Source organism: Motacilla alba, chromosome 4A (assembly GCF_015832195.1).
Source record: "Motacilla alba alba isolate MOTALB_02 chromosome 4A, Motacilla_alba_V1.0_pri, whole genome shotgun sequence".
In the NCBI taxonomy this organism is placed as follows: domain Eukaryota; kingdom Metazoa; phylum Chordata; class Aves; order Passeriformes; family Motacillidae; genus Motacilla; species Motacilla alba.
The window spans coordinates 1,501,701-1,523,169 of NC_052045.1; the positions used below are offsets into that span (position 1 = coordinate 1,501,701).

At 41.9% G+C, this 21,469-nt stretch overlaps 1 long non-coding RNA gene across 1 annotated transcript in view; it reads right to left on the minus strand.

Moving 5' to 3' along the window:
• The window catches only part of LOC119695107, a 30,738-nt gene extending 19,408 nt beyond the window's left edge, over nucleotides 1-11,330 (minus strand). Inside the window, exon 1 of the long non-coding RNA XR_005255057.1 lies at nucleotides 11,253-11,330. This is a non-coding gene — a long non-coding RNA (uncharacterized LOC119695107). The remainder of the gene's footprint in view (nucleotides 1-11,252) is intronic.
• Nucleotides 11,331-21,469: the final 10,139 nt, after the last annotated feature.

Consider the following 21,469-nt stretch of genomic DNA (forward strand, 5'->3'; position numbering starts at 1 on the left):
GCTTTACCAAAACCCATTTTTAAAACTGAATAATGCTGTACCCAAGTGCTTTTTTTGATGTCACCGTATTCTGAACTGCTGCATTTCTGCTGTCAGACTGGCAAGAGGCAGCAGCCTAATGACAGCAGCTAATTACTGCTGGAGTGCCCAGAACCCTGTCAAACAGCAGCACGAGCCTGCATTTCTGGTAGTACGTATTTAATTACAATTATCTGTTTCGTAACAATTACCTATTTAGTAACAATTATCTTTTCCTGACAATTCCCTATTTAATAACAGTTCCCTTTCCATGACAATTCCCTATTTAATAACAATTCTCTTTCCATGACAATTCCCTATTTAATAACAATTCCCTTTCCAGAACAATTCCCTATTTCATTTCCAGCAGCAGTTTCTCTCTGAGCTCTGGTGTAGCTGGACCCTGGCAGAGCAGGTGCCAGCCAGGACAAGATGACAGCATGGCACAGACCCTTTGAAATGCCAAAAAAAAATCCAATAATCAGATAAATAAGACCCAGGGTGCTGCTGTGGAAGGAGAACAGCTCCACCCCTTCTCTAGGAGGGGATTTTGCAGCCCAGGTTGGCTTCTCTCTGCACAGAATCTGCTGGGCAAGGTCTGAGAACTCCAGGATTTCCCCTGGCATCTCCCCAGGAGTCAATCCCAGTGGCACAGGAATGTCCTCTCATAAATAATACTATATAATTATGTAATATATAATATTATTATATATTCATTATATAATATTATTATATATAATTATATATTGTGTAATATATAATATTATTATATATAATATTATAATATATAATATATAATATTATTATATATATAATATAAATATTATATAATATTGTACAATATGTAATTTTATATATATATAATTTTTGTATATGTATATATATACATATATATATATACACACACACATATATATATGTGTGTATATAATATATATACATATATATATAATATAATATATAATATATAATATATTATATAATAATATATAATATATATATAATTCATAATTATATGATTATATAATTGGTATTATTCTCCCCTGGAGCTGTGCCAGGCTCGGGCTCAACAGGTTTGAAGTTCCCCGCTGTTTTGAAGTTGTCCCTCTTGTTTTTCTCCTGAGTGAGGTGTTTCTGCCAGCTCGTTTCTCTGCCCTGCTCGACACTCGAGGTTCCCTAAGCAGCAGCAGCAGCAGCAGCAGCATTGCTGGCTCGCTCCCCTTGGCTGAACTGCAAACTGAGAGCAGAGCTGGGAGGCAGCACTTGGCTGCTGGAAGGCACCCACGGCTCGGAGTGGAACGCCGTGCAAACCTTCTCCAGCTGTTCTGCACAGCTCCTGGAAGGCTCCTGCTCTGCTCCTCACTCCAAGTGTGTTCTATCCTCTGCTCTGGCACCGGGGAGCTTTCAGCTGGCTTGTGGAGTTATCACAAAGAAAACCTCCCCCAACGGGAAAATTCAGGCTGTCCGTGCAGCAGGAACAGGGCAAAGAGAACAAATATTATCTGAAAACTCTCAGCGCTGGTAATTTGTGAATATTTGTAAAACAGACCCAGAGCCAAGGGAATTGTCATCTGTACAGAACTGATTGGAACAAATTGGTTTTCTAAAATTAACTTTTAAAGAGCTTCCGTTATGACCTGACAAAGTGTGGGGTTTTTCTGAAGCACTCATTGGGAGGGTACTGGAAATTCCAATTGCATTATTACAGAGACAGGGCAAAAAGAGAAGCCAGAAAAATAGGACAGAAAGATGAAAAAGACATAAAATTAAGCCAGAGGAAATAACAAAATGCTATGGAATCTATAAAAATATGCAATGGATGTGTTCAATTCCTCCAGTAGGAGGGTTGTTTTTTGGGGTTTTTTTGTTTTTTTGGTGACATTCAGGGAAATTTAGCATTTTGTTATGTGAAAAAATAAAGCTTAAACTATTGAGCTGTTCCATATCTGGGCAACGGTACCATAAAAAGAAATTATCTCCATGGTGTCCCAGTTTAACTCATTTGTAGCAACCTGAGCTGCACCAGGTTTCATGAGGAGAGCACTAAAATGAGGAAAAACAGCACAAATGTTTTGGAAACAAAAACAAACCCAGATTTTACTGTGACTCCACACGACCCTGGGCTGTGGTGAGACTCAAACAGAACCAGGGCTCCCAAAGGTGGGGTACAAAGGAGCAAATGTCCAGGAATTCTCCAAGGAAATTCCGAGGCTTTTAGTATTTTTTCCTTAGAAGTCTAAAATATAAAGAAGCCATTTCTGCATAGGAAACCTCTCCAAGCAGGAAAAACTTCACAGTTAGGTCAACCCTGAAACCGTGAGGAGCTCGTGGAGGGAACAGGAGAAGCAATCCCAGCACCAAAAACCCAAATTAAAATGAAATCCCCTCACTCGTAACTCCTCACTCCACCCTTTATGAAATCCTCCATGCCAAAAATACAATTAAACTCAGATTCCATCCCTTGGTTGTCTCCTGACTATTTAAAAGCCGATTATTGTCATTGTCTGTGAGAAATCAATCATCCACTCGAGCTGGCTCTTTGCTGAAAGCCTGTTTGGTTTTCTTTGCCCTGCACTGAAATCAATGGAAGTGTGCCAAGAATCATCAAAACAAGTTTCTGTGACTGCTGGCATAAACTGAGATGAAATCCCTTTGTTTCAGGAATGTCCTGGATATAATAAAAGCATTTGTGCTACAACTGCCGTTCAGAAGGATGTAAATAATATCTCAGCCACAACTAGCTGTTCACCTTTATTTTCCACGGGTGAAAGGCACTGGCATGAACCCTGCCTTCCTGCCCCAGTTCTGTGTGTTAAAATATCCTGAAAGCAGAGAACAGTGGAAAGGCCCCTGTCATCCCCCAGTGCTACAGATGATCACGGAGAAGAACAGAAATCCAAACCCCCCTCATTTTCCACTCTGTGCACTGACAGCAACAGAAACCCAACATGCTGATCAAGACACAAGACTGCTAGCAGGGCACAATCTTCTCTGCCAAATTAGACTCCAAATATGAAAGTTAAAAACTAGAGAGTCAGAAATAACCAAATATCCAAATACACTGCTAAAAATATGATTAATATTCCTTGTACAAAGTTATTTATTTAAATGTATTTATTTAAAATATTTAACCAGGAAATTACCATCAAGATTAAAAGAATTACACTTAGCCTACAGCAACAATATGCTAACGTTGCCAGCTCTTAAAGGCTAATAATTTACATGAGGGACATATCTAAGCACAGCAGATATTAGCAAGGATGTAATTAGGGATGTTAGCAGGAGAATTCACCCACGGGTGATGGAAGTGGGCAAAGAGGACAATTCACCTGCAGGAGCAAAGGCACTGGTGGGGAACTCTCCAAAGCCACCAGGATGCACTGCCCGTGGCAGGGGCTGGCACTGGGGGAGGTTCCAGCCTGGGATTCTGGAATTCTGGGATTCCATGAATGCAAATCCTTCTGGGGAGTGCCAAATGTCTCTGGAGGGGAAGGTGCCACAGGGAGCAGCATTCTGGCTGGGCATGTGGGACTTCATCCAACTCCCTCTTGGGAAAAGGGTAATTCCCTCTTGGAAAAAGGGTAATTCCATCAGTGAAGAGCTTTTCCTCGCGGCAGCGTGTGCCCTCTGGCAGCCTCCAGGCTGGTGCCAGCGGGCAGGGGAGCTGGCAAAGCCCTGGAGAGGCAGGGCAAAGCTGGCAGGAGCTGCTGGTCCCCCTGCAAGGGCAGTGGGGCTCAGCCTGCGCTCAGTGCTCAGGGGAGAGCCGGGGCTCTGGCTGCTCTCTGCAGGAACCCTTCACTCCTGCCCTGGCTGAAGGGTGAATCCATCACCTCCCGCTCCTGACTCACCCACTCTCAGTGCTCTAAGGGTTTGCTGACTTCTCACTGAGGAGGAGATGAGGAACAATTCAGTGTAGGTGCTCTTACATCAAGAGAAAGAAAGTCAATAGCCTTTTGCTAAGGCCCTGAATTAATTCTCTCCAGACACTTCTGCACCTGTCTGTCCCTGGCCTTGCAGACACATCCTGAATCAGCCAGGAATTCCCTCCTCTTTTCCATACCCTGGGAACGGCACCCTTCCCTTCCCAGGCACTGGAGTGCGGACTGTGCTATTAGACAAAACACGTTTTAAATAAAAACATGGAGACGTTCTCATCACACGCCCTCAGTTCACCTCGGCTCTTAAACTAATCTCCTGTTGAGCTATAACATTCTGCAATTTCATGTACACTCTGTGTCCTGTGGAAGATGAAATGTGGGCTCTGTCATTGAATGCACCTGGAAAATCCTTCGGTGACAATTAATATCAAAACAGTTTCCATTCAGGGAAGCAAATATTTAAATTTAAACTTAATTTTTTTCATCCAGAAATTTAGAAAAGCTCAGCTCTGGCTCAGGAAATGCCTCAAGAACTGAAGGCTGGAGATTAGGAAAATGCTCACAGGGACCCCACTGGTTGTGGTCCTGTCATTGTCCCCGTGTTTTCACTGCTGTCCCTGCAGCAGTGTCCTCTACACCATAATATACAACACTACAGCCTCAAGAAATGGTGAAGTTTTTTATAAGAAATAGCTCAGACTCAGTTGTATCTCCATGGCATTCATATTTTGAAATGATGTTTTTTTTTCCAAGTGGGAATTGTAGTCAATGAGAAGAGGGTGAAGGTTGTGTGAGGCAGAGGAGAGACAGGAATCCATTAATTTGTGTTACCAAATGCAAGAGTGTGATTTATGGACAGCAGGAAATGAAGGACTCTGAAGTCCTGTGAGCAAGAGAGTACTGCTAACTGAAAAGTTAAAAGATACAATTCCCCTGGGATATTCCCTGTAAACACTTCCATTTTCATCGAAGCAATGAATGTTCCTGTAGCAAACACGTTTTGCTGCCAGTCTGATGTTGGCACCTGGCTTTCCAGCCACCACCCAAGGTTTTACTTCTCCGAGTGCAAATGGGATTCTCAGAATAGAGAGGTGGAACCTGGACTCTTCCTGAACTTTTTTCCTTTAAAAATCACTTCAGGAGAAGGTAATAAATGTGACTTACCTCACTGCTGAGAAGATCTGTGCTCCATTAAAGTTAAGCTGTGGAAGTGCCATTCGGCAGAGTTTTTCATAACCTCAATTGTGCCCTGAGTCATTCCATCCCTCCCACCCCGGGGCGCGATGAGCACCCAACACAGAGACAAATCCCAGCCTAAACAGAGAGAAATTATCAAATAGCATTTCTACAGGAGAGCATCCTCTGAGAGTGCTTCCAAATGATATAAATCACCCATTCTAACAGCACGTTCCCCCTGCCAGTTCTGGTTCCTCTGCATGTGTTCATATGGCCGTGGCACAACACTGCATTCAGATAGGTTCAAAAATCCCATTTTTCAGCTCCTACAACAGGTAACACTAATTATGAAAAGAATTGATTTGGCATCTACATTTAACACATCTCCAAGCATAAAACTTAATTATCTTATCTGAGGATACTTGGCATTTATTAATAAATGCAATACAATTTATAATACATCATTCTGGACATGTTTCAGTCTACCTCTAAGAAAAATTTACCTATTTCAATCTTGTAAATTCTGCTTTATCTCCCAATGTCACCCAGCAGAATTGAGAGAGTAGTCAGAAATGGAGTAGGGAGCTCATAAGAACAAATTGGATTTCTAATTTAAAACTGGAATCAAACCCATTATTCAGTGCTATATTATTTTATTCTTTTGGAGAAGGGCAAAACCTTTCAGCTCCTCAGTTATATATAGTTTTCTACTTCCCCTCCCTAGTGACAAATAGATTAGTTGAGGCAATTTCTCTCCATTAAAGGTTTTGCAGCTGACACTGTAATGCAGCCACTGCTCGAGTTACCCTTCAGGGGAGCCCTTTCTAATGCAAGGTAACAGAAGGATTTGCATTTGTCACTTCAGCTGAGCACGGCCCTCATTGCTCCCTCCCCTTGTCCCACCTGATCCTGCTCAGCCAAGGAAACAAAACATCGGGGGGGATTTTTCTTTTTGTTAGTAAAAGTTAATTTACAAATTTATGCAAAAAAAACCAAACACCAAAACAAACCAAAAAAAAAAAAAACAAAACAAAAAAACCCAAAACCCGAGAGCTTTTGAGGTAAAAATAAAAATGAAGAAAAATAAATTAAATTTATTTTGAGGACAAATTAAGAAAAATGCAAGTTATATCATAATGACAGACTAAGGGGCATGAAATATGGACAGCTGAGCAGGAAAGAGGGACAGGAGACTTCCTAAGACGAGGGGAGAAATTTGATTTTTCCTAAGAGCTGCCCAAGTTCAGATTGGAGCTGTGAGAGCCAAGCCCACAATATATTATGTAACACAGTGAGCCTGGAAAGAGTTGCCCTTAGAATGACTTATTTTAAAAAAACCCAGGTTTTAAAATAAAAACCTGAAGCAGAGAGAAAGAGTGTGATTAACATAGAGAGATTCTAAAGATGCATCTGTTCTTCATGTGAGTATTGACACCAAGGCTGGTATTTTCCCTCAGGGCATTTTGGATGCCCCAGTGTGCCAGCCCAGGCCACTGTCCCACTTGCTTGCCTCCAAAAAAAGATTCTTATTAAGACTTCACCAGGAAGGCATGACATGAATGTTCCCTGCCAAAACCTCATTTCCTCAAAATTGTTTTCACTCTGACTCAGAGTAGACATTTCTTTTCTGCTTGCTATCAGCCACAGAAGCCAAATTTTGGTTAGTGTCAGCTAGGAGCAAATAGTGGATTAATCATGATGGAAAATGGGTTTTTTTCTTTAGGATGCACTTTGCAAGGTTTCTTTAAAATCAAACAAAAAGAAAACACAATTGTTTACTGAACCTTACATCAGAAAGAAGAAACATAATGATTTTACCTGTGATTAATTCCATTACTGGTGGTTAAATAAACAGAAATGAGCATTTACCCACAGAAATCTTGTGTCAATAGAGACTTCAGCGGGGAGAACCCCCTGGGCCAGTGAAATCCCTGCAGTAAATCTGCAGGCAGAAAATGTTCCCTGCTCCCCACTGGCCACTTGAGCCATCAGGCAGCTGCTGATCCCCAAGCTGAGCGACTCTGGACACTGCTCAGCTCTCCCTTCCCTGCCCAGCAGCTGCCCCAGGCTCAGACACAGAACACACAGCGGGGAGAAATTCCCAACGGTTTCACTACAAACTGGGAATTCATGATCTTCATCATTTCATGGCTCCCACTCATTGGGCAGTAGGGATAAAACCTTTTCTTTGCCTCCTATCTATGCCATAATTATCTCTAGCACGTATGAATTAATGCAGTTATTACTCCAAACCCCCATTCATAGAAACAGAGATCACAGAAGCCCTTGGCAGTTTCCCTGGGAGTCACAGGACAATTGTGGCATTTCCTGGTTGCAATCCGTTCACTTTGCCCCAGGAGATCTGACTAAACCTTTTCTAGTTTCTCCACAAAGAGACCTTTCCAAAGGCTCTCCAGATTCTTCCAAAGGGCAGGCCACGTTAAGAGGTGAAAAATGCTTTTGTCTCCCCCTGAAATTCTCACAAATTCTCACTGCCCACAGAGCTGCCTCCTGGTTTCATCTCAGGCAAATCTCATTCCACTTGACATGGAGGTATATATTCAATAACCATGTCAACTTTGAATTCTACCTTTGCATCAAATTTGATTTGGTGTGATATTTATTAAATCACTGGATAAATTGCCCACACAGTACAATAACCAGGATTATGCCCTTCGTCTCTCAAAGAAAACAGATTACAGTATTGATTCAGATGAAGTAATAAGGGGAACAAGTTTTGCACACCCCAAAATGACTTGTGTGGGAGTGCAGTTATTGTAGGAGATGTCACACCTGTCCCACACTGCTCTGTAGCCTACCAGGGCTACTGTGAGATAAGTAAAAGCAGGTATAAAAGGCATTGTAGGAGAAAAAAAAATGCAAATCTGTTACAGTAATCTCATCTCTGTGTCAGAAAGAAAATACACATTTAAAACACTTGAAGCTTCTCTGGTATGTGCAAGGAACTGGGACGTGAACAAGAAAATTTCTTAGAAGAAAATTGCATCCTCACTTATTTCCTAATCATATTAATAGCTCTTCTTTGTACCTATTGCAGCTTGAAGTGGTTTCTTTTAAAAGATCACAATCAGGATGGTGAATAAAAGTTCAGCTGAGTTCATCACAGTGTGGATAATAAATTTACAGTGGCAGAATTATCCTGGTACCAAACACATCGTGGTATTTAATGCCGAGTTGGAAAATATCAACTTTTTTGACAATGAAGGCACAGGACGACCAAATGGCAGCTAAAGGGCACAAACACTGCAATTATTCACTGCTGCATCCCCAGCTTTCAGTGCAGTGCCTGGGAACTGGAGCCCTGGGCAGGGCTGAGGTGTGCACAGCCCTTCACAGGGCACAAGGCTCCCCTCAGAGCAGGAGCAATTAATTCATTCATTCATTCATTAATCCTCAGAGCAGGATTAAAAACGCCCAGCACTGGCTGGGACCCACAGGTGGATCAGCCCCAGGAGATGGAGCCTCAGGTCCTGCCCCTGGGCACGAGGAAGGAATGCACAATTGTGCCAGAGAGGAGCTCTGGAGAAATGAGCTGACGGGACACAGACCCAGGGAAATGCTGGCAGAAGCTGTGCAGCTGTGGGGGTCAGAGACAGTTTGAAACACCCACAGGCCTAATTTTGAGCTCTGCCTTACTGAAAAAGGTCCAAACCTTTACATCCCACCTCCCAGGAGAGGCCACTCTCTCCCTCTCACTGACACAAAGCAAATAGGAGATACGTTTAGACCCAAAAAAAAAATAAAATACAGCAGCAGGGGAATTTAAGCTCTGCACCCCATGAACTCCAGATTTAATTCTTTGCTACCAAGACTTGGATCTTTGAAATGCCAAGGTGCAGTCCAAACCCTGTATTCTCATCCTCCTGTGTTGGGAATCAGCTGCAAAGTGGGTCCAACCCAGTGGAAGTCCTGGGTCAGGGAGACTTAATTCTTACCTATTAACTGACAGCATCACAGCTGAGTAAGAAGGGATTTCCAAGTGCTTTGAGTCAATGAGTTCTCTTTAGTCAATGAAACTTTAAATGCTAAATATTAATAGTAGGAGGAATTTCCTTTTTTTAAAATAATAGAATGTAAAATGGAAGTTACAGGCACCTTGGACTTCTGAAATAAGATTTGCAGCCTCAAGAAGAAGAGCAAAACAGGAGAGTTCCAGTGAGTTATTAGTGATTAGATCTTTCTTTAAAAGGCACTTCTAGCAGGGAACAATCCATGGAAATAGCCCAGCCAAAGGGCAGCTGGACCCTCTGTGCTGAGAGACACCCATACTGTGATGGGATAACTGCAGTCTTTCATTATGGAACATTCATTCAGCCTTGCTCCCAAACCTCTCCCGGTTTAAATTATCCCAATGTGAAAAGAAAATCTTTTATATCAATAGCAAGAAGCCACAAGTCTTGATAATGATGACAGTCAGACAGACATCGAGCCATAAATACTGAAAACAGCGAAACATTTTGGGACCAGAAGAGAAAACAAACAAGCCCAAAAGCCCAGATTTTTCCAGGAACTGACCCAGAATCTCCAGGCAATCAACAGCAGTGCCAGGGCTGACCCCAGCCCTGTGACAAAACCCCTGGGACCTCATTTTAAGCAAATTGAGCAAAATTAAATATTACCACCAAACACTAATAGATAACTCTACGAGTCAATTAAAAAAGAAACACCTCCAAGGAAATTTCATCCATAAAGATTTCTGAGGAACAAATACGATCATTTCCAAGTGATAAACTTCACTGTTGTTACATTCTTTTGCTAATTGCTTTTGCTTTCTTGTAAATTGTTTTGATTTTTCAATTTCAATTAGTAGCCTCAGCAAGGTGTGAACTCAGACAACCTTGCTATTCCGTTATTCTACTCCAACAAGAACTCTTCTGCATATTTATTTTGAGAATGCTACTCAGATTAATTACTGGATTATTTATCTGGAAGGCTGATGGAAGTGATATTTTTCCCCCATATTGACACTGTGAAGTGGTGTAAGCCCATTGAAATGGAAGGAGTGGAGCCTCTTTCTACCAACTGAGAATCCATCCGTGTGAAGCAAAGCAAAATTTTCCCTCTGGGCTCTATCTTTATTGGTAACTCAAACTAGTATCTAAAATCTATACTGTAAGAGAAATATTCCCTGGGAATTTTTCATTGGGAAGATCTGTTCCTTCTGCTCAAAGATCCTTCTCCTTATGCCCATCCCAGTTAATGCCAACAAACCACACTCAGCTCGATCAGTCTCAGAAAATAAATGTAGCATATCTCGGCATTAATGGTATGGATCAATAGAAGAAGCACATTATAAATCCAAGAAGAAAATAGAAATAAAGCTTAAATACCATTAAAATCCATAATGCCTTTCTTTTACAAGCCATTTATCAGGAACAGCGGGTGTTGTAGCCCACATGTGCAATTCTGCATGGGGAATTTTACAACACCGTGTGCACAACTTCAGGAAATCAAAGAAAAAAATGAAAAAATAAGTTTAAACAACTAGAATTTGAATTATTTAAACTAGAATTTTAATTAATTATCACTGTTTAATCTATGAAGATTTGAACACAAGTTAAATGGATTTGGAGAGGCAGAAATATTAACAACTCCTGAATTCTCCTGCTGAAAGACATGACAACTGTGAGAGCAAATTCTCAACCTTTATCTTCAATGAACTGCCTTTAATGGTATCAGGTAATTTCAACTTTGATCAAAAAAATCAAACCCCTGTGCTGACAAGAACAATTTTGAGCTGTAACAGTGACGAGGGCAGAGCAGAGCTCTTGGTTTTCAGATGAGTTAAACCACGACTGAGCACAAGCCTTGCAGCAATCCAGCTTCTGCTCGCCTTCCAGGTTTACCTCAAATCCTTTCCACCCCCAAATGAGCAGGTATTCCTTCCACCTTTCTGTGTAAATGCAGGAGAGGACAGTGCTCTGTTCTGAACGATCCCTCCTAAGCCCTTTTTGATTTTGATACACTGATTTATATTCTAAAAACTGCTGTCACACGGGGTTGGTCTCAGGTATCGAGTAGCAATTTCTGAAACGCATTCAAAAGTAAACAATCCACTTTTCACATCCAGACATTTCATCCTGTAAACAAGAGAAGACACTTGCACCAAAATAATCTGCAATTTGCACCGAGAACACACCAGATCAAAAGGGTACTTACATGAGATTGTGCTGAGGCCAAGGCAAGGGAGAGCGAGTTCCTCCAGTCAAACTGCACTTCTTGATTTATCCAGAAACCTCTGGCCTGGAAGTTGAGGACAAGATGGAACAATTTTAGTTCTGATAACATTCTTCCTGTGACCTGTAGCTTCAGCTAAGTAATTACAGTGGCCTTGGCAAATATGAGTTAAGCAGTGTTGCCATGCCAACACACGTCCTTCTCCTTTCAAATATTTCACTGCTCCAGACACTCTGAGCTTGGAACACACTTCCCACCAGTCAGACTCCTATGGGAGTCTCTTTTGGACTTCTTCTATTATAGATTTCTATTACATTAATTAATTAATTCTCTTAATAGAATAGAAATCTATAATAGAAGTCCAATATAGACTCCTATAGAATAGAAACCCATAATATTCTATTATAGATTTCTACTCTATCAATCTTCTATTATAGATTTCTATTCTATTAATTAATTAATTCTATTAATAGAATAGAAATCTATAATAGAAGAAGTCCAGTATAGACTCCTATAGAATACAAATCCATAATATTCTATTATAGATTTCTACTCTATCAATCTTCTATTATAGATTTCTTTCTACAGAAGAAATTCTGACCTCAAAATGATGTTAAATGCTATGGATTTCACTTCACAGGATCAAGTACAAGCATTAATCAGCAACATATTTCCACTTCTCATACAATTTTTTTCTGAGGAGGAATAGCAGGGAGTGGTAATTGTGATCAGCATTGCTGGAATTCAGCAATATAAAATATCCTTGTGTGCTGAGATTCCAGCTGGAGAAAGGGCTTTCATTTTTCTGGTCAAAACATATCAATGTTGCATAACTGATACAACAGGAGTTTGCACCCAGATATCTTTTTCCAAAAAATGAAAAAACTTGTGGAGGTTTTAAATTCTGGATGAAATTTTGCCAGAGTAGCCTTGCAGCCAGTTTTAGGAATAAGAGAGAGGAGAACAGCAGGAGTCCAATGCATGTAACCCAAACCTCGTGCAGCAATTTTGGATGTAAAGTGGAATTCCAAAGAAGAAACATCAAGTTTTAGAGCATTATAATAAATATATGGGAAATGAACCAATGCAGAATTTTCCATACCAAAGAGGAAAGTATCAATATCCAATTTTCCCAGGACACATTTATTTTCTGTGCCCTGTGCTCCTGCCACAAGTGAAGCTGTTGACCTCAGGACCCAGAGGTAAAGTGGCAGGTACTGGACTGTTTGTACTTATTTTAACAGCATACAATCTGCACAATCATCACAAAACAATAAATGATATTTTTAGAGAGTTAAGACTTCAATTGAGATAATAATAAAATTTCAGCTTCAAGCATGAATTGTGTTTCCTTTTTTTTTTCCATTAGAGGATTCTGCCTGTGAAATTGATGGAGGATTCCTGCAACACATTCCATAACTTGGATGCAACAAATTGATAGCACCAGCAAAGGCTATTGATTACTAAAAACCCTCTTGGATAAGCAGAAACTTCAAGCACATATTTTACACAATATGTAGTATAATGTGAGCCTGATCTGCATTTTTAGTCCTTTCCTGGTTTTTTATTTATTTATTTATAAAGTATCAGCAGGATAGAATTACAGCAGCATAACCAGCATGAGCTGTTGTTTTGGGAAAATGTTACTTCCTGCAGCTGCATTTGCAGAGCTTTTACCAGCACCACCAATCAGGAAAGGACAACTTTGAAAACAGTTTTTTGCAGCCTAAAAATAGATCCTTCTGGATTAGTATTCACCTATACATGTAAATAAGTCAGTCTGATTTTCAGGCAGGCTTTAAGGGAAATGAGATTAACATAATATGAAAATAATTCAATTATTCACAAGAAGATGCAATTATCATACAATCAGTGTTCGGGAATCCAAATAAATCAGCATCTTCATATTTATATTTAAACAAAGAAATCCATCTGCCGATGATGGAAGATTCAAAGACAATTAATTTATTATAGAACAAAAGACGTTGTTCCGAGGGTTTGAGAATCAGGTACAAGGAAAGCAACAGAACTGATAATGACTCTAATGCATGCTTTGATTGCTGGAGATGGAAATTGCAGCGCAGGAGCCAAACAGAGCTAAGTGACAGGTTGTTCTACACGCCGGGAGCCAGGCTTGTGTCTGCTGGGATTGATTGATCTCTGGTGGGTTCTGAATTAACCCTTTCTGCACAGCGCAGGGCTGCAGCTCTGGCAGCTCTCGGCAGCCTTGTCCTGTGGAGATCCTCTGCCTGAAAGCACAGATTTCTGTCCCCTGCAGGGAACACAGCATCTCTGTCCTCTGCCCAGCTGCTGCTCAGGAAACCTGCAGGAATCTGACAGACTTGAGGGTGTCGGCACTTTTGAGGTTCCTCTGTGGACTAAAATGTGAGGGGTGGTTGCAGAAACACACACAGCTGCCACAAAAACCCCAAAACCAACCAACCAACCAACCAAGGAACCAACCAACCAATAACCAAGGAATCAACCAACCAACCAACCAAGGAACCAACCAGCTAACTAAGAAATCAACCAGCTAACCAACAAAGCAACCATTCAACCAACTAACCAACCAAACAACCATTCAACCAACTAACCAACCAACCAACCAACCAAGGAATCAACCAGCTAACCAACCAAGCAACCATTCAACCAACCAATCAACTAACCAACCAAGCAACCATTCAACCAACTAACCAACCAACCAAGGAATCAACCAACTAACCAATAACCAACCATTCAACCAACTAACCAACCAACCAAGGAATCAACCAACTAACCAACCAAGCAACCATTCAACCAACCAACCAATCAACTAACCAACCAAGCAACCATTCAACCAACTAACCAAGCAATCAACCAACCAAGGAACCATTCAACCAACTAACCAACCAACCAACCAAGGAACCAACCAACCAGCCAACCAACCAACCAGCCAACCAAGTAACCAACCAAGGAACCATTCAACCAACTAAGCAACTAACCAACCAAGGAACCAACCAACCAACCAACTAACCAGCCAACCAACCAAGGAACCATTCAACCAACCAACCAACCAACCAACCAACCAACCAACCAACCAACCAACCTAGTCAAACATATTTTTGGTGGAATAACTAGGTTAAAGTATGCAGTTACGGGTTTTGGTCGTATGAATTAGATTTGGTAACTGTGAATAAGACAGCATTTGTTCTCCAAGCCTATCCGTAGACACTGAATATTTATGAATTATTGGAAGGCAGATTAAGGCATCACAAGAGTGACAGTTTGGGGCCTGGAGGTTTTGCAGCCAGCCAAGTATGTAATGTACATTATTGCATTGTGAAGTATGGCCAGTGCCATCTCCACATCACTGAGCTAAAGGGATTAACACCCCGACACTCACAAACCATGATTGTTAGAGGTAATTCTCACCACCTAGAAAACCTGCACATCTACCAGTCAAAACAGTAGATCAAGTTAATCCAATTAAAAAAAATAAACTAGATTAGTCCAACAGGTTTTTCTCTGATTTTTTGAATTAGACTTTCTCTTAGCTTTCAGCAGTACCAGTCACCAACAAAAAGTTTAAACCTTGTGCACATATTTGCAAGACCAGGCCCCACAGAAGCTATCTAGCAGTCAGACAGGCCAAGTTTTTCCCTTCTTATTTTAAATTTGAACTGCTACTGTTAATTTTTAGTCCATATTTTCTGTATCGTTTCAATGAAAGCTTAAAACATTTGTTGTTCCAATAATAAAATAGAAATTATGGCAACTACTGTAGTTTTTCATGGTGTTCTTTAGCTTTTTTTGGTCTTCTGTCTGATATTTCCAATGGCAATTTTCCTGACATCTCTGTGTTTCTTTGGGACTGACGTTTGCCCTGAATATTCTTAAAACACTTATTAATCAATCCGAAATGCTGAACTAATTCCAGTTAGTGCAAGACAGATGAAAAAAGGCATTTTGCAGGCAACTGGGAGACAACTCTGGGCACGCAGCTTTTTTCAGCCAGCTGAGTCTGACACCAGGGTATTTCACTGGATTCTCCTGAGAGAAAGAGCCCCAGCTGTGCTTCTCCTCCTGCACGTTCTGCCAGATGATCCAAAGGCCTGGCAATTCCAGGGAGACTGGAGCCTTCCCTTTTCCCTGGCTTTGGAGCGCTAAAATGATGCCAAGCTTGTTCCAGCACAAGGTGTATCTTGTTATTGCCACTTATTTGTTATTTATTATTAGGAAATAATTGAAAAGCAATTAGGAATCAGAACATCCCCATGATTTTGTTTGGTTTTCTCTTCTTTCCTCTATTCTACATGGTGATTGGAAATGAAAAAGAGGCAGGGAGTTCTACTGGCTTCACCACCACAGCACTGCTGAGCTGAAGGAACAGACTCCATTCTTCCTACCTAAAATTTTTCTTATTAAAACCACCAGACACAAAGAACATAGATTCTTTGGTAATCAGGGCAATACCCATCCAAATTTTCAGCCTTCACTTGCTGTCCTAAAAATAGGTGAGCTTGAGGGCATTCTTTCCAAAGGGTAAACTGATTTTATGCTCCTATTTCACAGATAAACCGGAGGGGCAACAAATGTTCAGATAAAGTCAAATAAGGAAAAGAATCCTGTCAAAGGAGAATTTTAAATGAAAAGAAATTAAGTCAGTCCGAACTTGCCATCAGAACCTAAATGAAAAACCAGCTTTGGAGCACCTGTTTGAAAGGAAATCCCAGTTTGTTATCACATGTTGATCAGAGTGCTGTTGGTGGCAGGGCTTTCCTGTGCCCTCAGCCCAGAGGGTGACCCTGCACAGTGAGGGGAGCAGGCTGTGCCTGCGCTGACCTGAGCTCACATCTACTCACATTTACTGTTGCTGCACAGGCTGCCCTAGGTGGGCCATTGATGCATGCTTTCCTTATCACCCTGTACCGAGTTATTCCACCCTGCAGGGATCTTTAAGGCCTGGAGAAGAGACTGAGAGCTCCCTGCCCCATCTTCCTAGGTGAGTTACCAACTTAGTGACTTATTCCCTCTCTGGCTTGGAGATTATTTAAATATTTTATACAAATGTAATTGCTGGCTCCAGCTATAAAAATTCAGAAAAATCTATTTGAAATTACAACTTCTTTAAGTGGGTAGTTGGAATATACACCTAAAAATCCACTCTGCAGCTGGTTCAAAGAGGGGAATTGGTCAAGGATTTTGACAGACAGTGACTGTATCCTCCTGAGAACTGGGCTTGGGTCTCTCACATCTTGGTGAGAGCTGCTGGTCTCCCAGGGAAATCCTAATAATGCTGTGTCTAAAACAAAAAGGAGCCTTCAGAAAGCTGCTTTTCTGGACTGTTTCAGAAACTGTTCGGTGATTTTGGCCCAGATGGTTTTGAGGCAATGGAAGGTTAGACCCAAATTGGAAATGTTTCTTCTGAGTTTTAGAAAAAAGGAAAGATCTTTGAGTTAGTTTGTCACTCTAAAGAATCACAGGTTATTATAAGATAGAGAACTGGGCAACTTTCTCTGATTTCCTTGTGTTCTGTTTGCAGCTGGATCCAGGCACCTGATTCATTCCCTTTCTACCCTTACACCTCAGCCCTGACACCAAAGACTGTGTAAAAGGAAAAAACTCCTGGAAAATTAACCTGGTGATACCTATCAACAAACCAGGCAATTAAAACCAGATGGCAAAGCTAAGCACCAAATTTTCAGCAGAGCCCAAGCATGTTCCAGAGGAATAACAAAAATAAACAGCTGAATGTAAAACTGTGAAACATATGTTCACATTAATATTAAAGGAGCACCAGTGGTGTGTATGTGTATTTATATAAACACATGAGAGCGGGGGTACTTCTGATATCCTGGTTTCTGTGGTGACTGTATGAATGGACTTGCAGGCTATTCTGATGTTGGGAAGTCAAACATTCCCTTACCTGCTCTGGCTTTAGGAGCCATATGTTCTCATTTCCAGCCCACTGAGAACCTCCGAGTTCCATATGCACGACGTAAATGTGAATTTACATTTGTAAATTGAGTAAGCACACACTTGTGCAACTTAAAGCAACATATCAGAAGCCTAGAATTTCATTACTCAGAGCAGAACTGCAGGAGCCACAGCCAGGAAGGGAAGGTCTGGTCTCAGTCTGTGGTCACAGGTAGAGGTGGGACAGCTGCAGAGCCTCCAGTGTGTTTGTGGCCAGAATTACGGTGTGTCTCACAAGGAACAGAGACTCAAATGGCATCTCCAGCCAGCTCTGGGCACTGACAAGGGGGTTTGCTTGTTCCAAGGAGATCTTTTGCTAAGATCATGATGTTTTCTCTCTCAATTCCCTTCAGCTCCCTGTGAAAGCAAGATCCAACATATGCTGTGTGCATCCTGTGCCCGCCTGCACACCCCTGCGTGTCACTTTGAGTTATCCCAGAGCCTCCTGAGCACTGGGGGAGCAGAGCTTCATTGGGCTGGAAATTCATGCTTCAGCAAATGCATTGTCAATTTGGTGACCATCTGTAATTCACAGGAATCTTGTTTTATGCTGTGGCAATGAATAAGGCAGGGTTTAGACTTCAGAGCAGACCCAGGGATGTCCTGGAAGCCCTACAGCTCATGGGTTCATAGAGCCCAAGGATGAAGAGCTGGATGAGATCTCTCACTTCAGGTGAGCACATCCCAACACAGCTCCCACACCAGAGGCATTTACACCTGCAGGTGAACATTGCAGACCAGCACAAGGAAGAAGAGAAAGCAAACTTCTAGGAGTTCCAGGATGAAGCACTGTTCGCCTCCATATTGCTCTGGAGAAAACCAAATTTTCAACACAATTTGCCTGGGTTGTTTCCTCTGAGTGCAGATGAAATGTGCTCATGTTACCTGAGCAATATACACAACAAACAATTCATTATGTCATAAGGATTTCCAGCTTTACAAGTAAAACTTTCAAAGAGGGGTTAGGGATGAGTGAAAATGGTATTTTTCAGTTGAAAAGCATTTCCAGAGTTATTTATAGCTTTCCTATCCAGCATTCAGGATATGAGCACCCCTGAGCAGCCACCACTGCTGGTGGCTTACTGCAAACACAGAAAACTCAGGCAAGCATGACCACTTCATCAGGGGCAATTTAGGAACTGAATTGCTGGCCACTGTTTCCTTTATTAACAGCAGCAGCCGTCCTCATTGTCTCATTGAAACTGAATTTACAAGGAGACAAAAAGGTGTAGTTCACCTAAGCCCTTCCTAAAACAGCTCCACAACAGTTTTCTTCCTTCCTCTTCCCTCTAATCCCCGATGAGGAGATGGTGCAATATTGGTGAATTACATTCATTATTCACCTGTCATCCTGATAAATGATTTTTCAATAGGGGAACCCATATAATACATCTTTACTAGAGTGAATTAGGGAAACCCAGCACAAAGCAGTGTCTCCTTGGCTGCATTTGCATAACCCGGGGAAATATCTTCTCCTAAATCGTTTCTGTTCCCTTTCTTGTTTGTTTTCTTAGAGCAGGATTTGAACACTGGCATTTGGCAGGGATGCTAATGAATTCCCACAGGATTAAAATAAAGCCACGGTAAATAGAGTTGCCTTTCAGTCACCTCTCTAATGCTTACATCTGTGTGCAGAGAGGACCTGAATGGAAATCATTTCCCTCCTCCTCCACAGGTTACTGTGCTGATTTTGGAGGGTTTACACTGATCTCACTGTAGAGGTACTGGCAAAACACAAAACAAACCTAGAGAAATTCCAGAAGCACTTGGGGAAAATCCCATGTTGGAATCAAACAGCAGTTTGTCTTCTGCCATTTAGAACCACAGAATGGTTTGGGTTGGAAGGGACCTTAAAGATCCTCTCATTCCACCTGCCCTGCCATGGCAGGGACACCTCCCACTGTCCCAGGCTGCTCCCAGCCCCATCCCAGCCTGGCCTTGGGCACTGCCAGGGATCCAGGGGCAGCCCCAGCTGCTCTGGGCACCCTGTGCCAGGGCTGCCCACCCTCCCAGGGAAGAATTCCTTCCTGATATTTAATCTAAACAGAATCACACAATCACAGAATTTCTAGGTTGGAAGAGACCTTTAAGATCATCGAATCCAACCCATGTTCCAACACCTCAACGAGATCATGGCACCCAGTGCCACATCCAGCCTGTTTTTAAACACATCCAGGGACGGTGACTCCACCACCTCCCTGGGCAGATGATTCCAGTATTTGACCACTCTTTCTGTGAAAACTTCCTCCTCAATTCCAGCCTGGATCTCCCTTGGCGCAGCCTGAGACTGCGTCCTCTTGTTCTGTCAGTGCTGCCTGGAGAAAGAGACCGACCCCAGCTGAGCACAGCCACCCTTCAGGAAGCTGCAGAGAGTGACAAGGTCACCTCTGAGTCTCCTTTTCTCCAGGCTGAACACCCCCAGCTCCCTCAGTCATTCTTCACACAGCTTGTGTTCCAAAACCTGTCAGTTTGAAGCCATCCCCTGTGTCCTGTCCCTCCATCCTTGTCCCCAGTCCCCCTGCAGCTCTCCTGGAGCCCCTTCAGCCCCTGGCAGGTCTCTGAGCTCTCTCTGGAGCCTTCTCTTCCCCAGGTGAACATTCCCAGCTCTCCCAGCCTTGCTGAACTTCCCGAGGTTTCCACATCCCCCTGTCCAGCCTGTCCTGGCAGCACTGCCATGAGAACAAGCCATTGTGGGCTGCTCACAGCTCCTCAGTGGGACAAAACGTTCTGCTCTGAAAATTAAACTTCAAAAACACATTCCTCTTTGAAATCTGCTTCTGCTCCCGGAGAGGGGGCTCTGTTTTTTGGTTTCAGGTTTCCTAGCATTGGTTATCTGAGGAGAAGACATCACCTTAGAGTACTCCTATTAATCCTCATGTCCTAAGCACAGGCACAGAAAACCCCCCATTCAGAGGGGTGGAGGGACAGTGGAACACTTCCAAGGAAATTCAAGGAAATGCTTATTTTGTAACCTGTTTAGCTGAGATGGGAACAGAGCTCTGTGTCTGGATCAGTGCCATGCTACCCAAATTTACAGCATTATACATATCTACATTATATAATTGCTTTTAGCTGGTTTGCAGCACACTGCTTAGAAACTTGGAAATTTTGGCTGTCATTTGCTGCAGCAGGGCAATCTTATAAACCTTATCAGTCTGTAGATAGGATCTGTGAAAATTTGCCACATCTTCTGCTGTTTGTACAGCATTTTAAAACTTTTTATTCAAAAAGACCTATTTTACTGAAGCAGGCTTAAAACTTTCTTAATCAGGTTTGAAACTTTCTTAATCAGGTTTTCTAACCTTTTTTTTTCTTTAATTTTTTTTTCAAACTTTAAAGTGCTTAGGCTCAGTCACACTTAATTCAGTCAGGAGCTTGCTCTGGCTAACCACTGTTACCAGAAAATACTTTGTCCACAAAAAAGTCATTTGTAAGATCCTAAACTGGACTTAAACAGTTTTCTTTTCTGTTGTGGAGACCTGCACTGTGATATTTGGTTCTGCCTGAAAGAGCTGGAAATTAATTTTAAATTATTCTCACACTCCCCGGATTTAAAAACTTCAACCAGACTGGCATTAGGCTCAAGTACAGCTAAATAGCCTAATAAATTCGACATTTGCTGATATTAGTAGATGGCAGAGGGCTCTGCAGCCTGCTCAGTCCTAAGCACTGTGATGCCACACACACTAGAGGCCTGACAAATATTCAGTGCCACTCATTCAAAGGGTAAAACTTTGATTTGGATGCAAACTTAATGTTTGTAAGCGTTGATATTTATTACAGAACTCTTCTATTCACTTAAAGGACATTTTTTCACTGTTTCTTCAGGGTGCACAGAAGGTCCAGTTCCCTTTATTCAAGTGGAAACTCCATTAAAATGAAAAAACCCTGTCACTTGTAGAAGGTACAAATCGGGTTCAGCAGTTGCCGAAATTAAGCAAATACCTGACTTGAAAGCTCTCCTCAGTTGTGTCAGTGTAATTACTCAGCCCATAAGTAGGCCAGGTGCACCATATTAACATATATGTGAACATTTGCATAAGGAAATTCGGCTGTGGCACAAAGTCCAGGCAGATTTTGAAGTGCTAACAAGAAGCCTGAATTCCCTGGATTTTATTGCAAGGCTGCCTTAGTGTTCCTGAGCTCCACTTCTGAATGGGCACTTCCACGAGCAGTGGAAAATGCTGCTTTCTCTAGTTTATCCCTTACTGTTGCCACTGATTTCTGTAAAGTCTTACATTTCT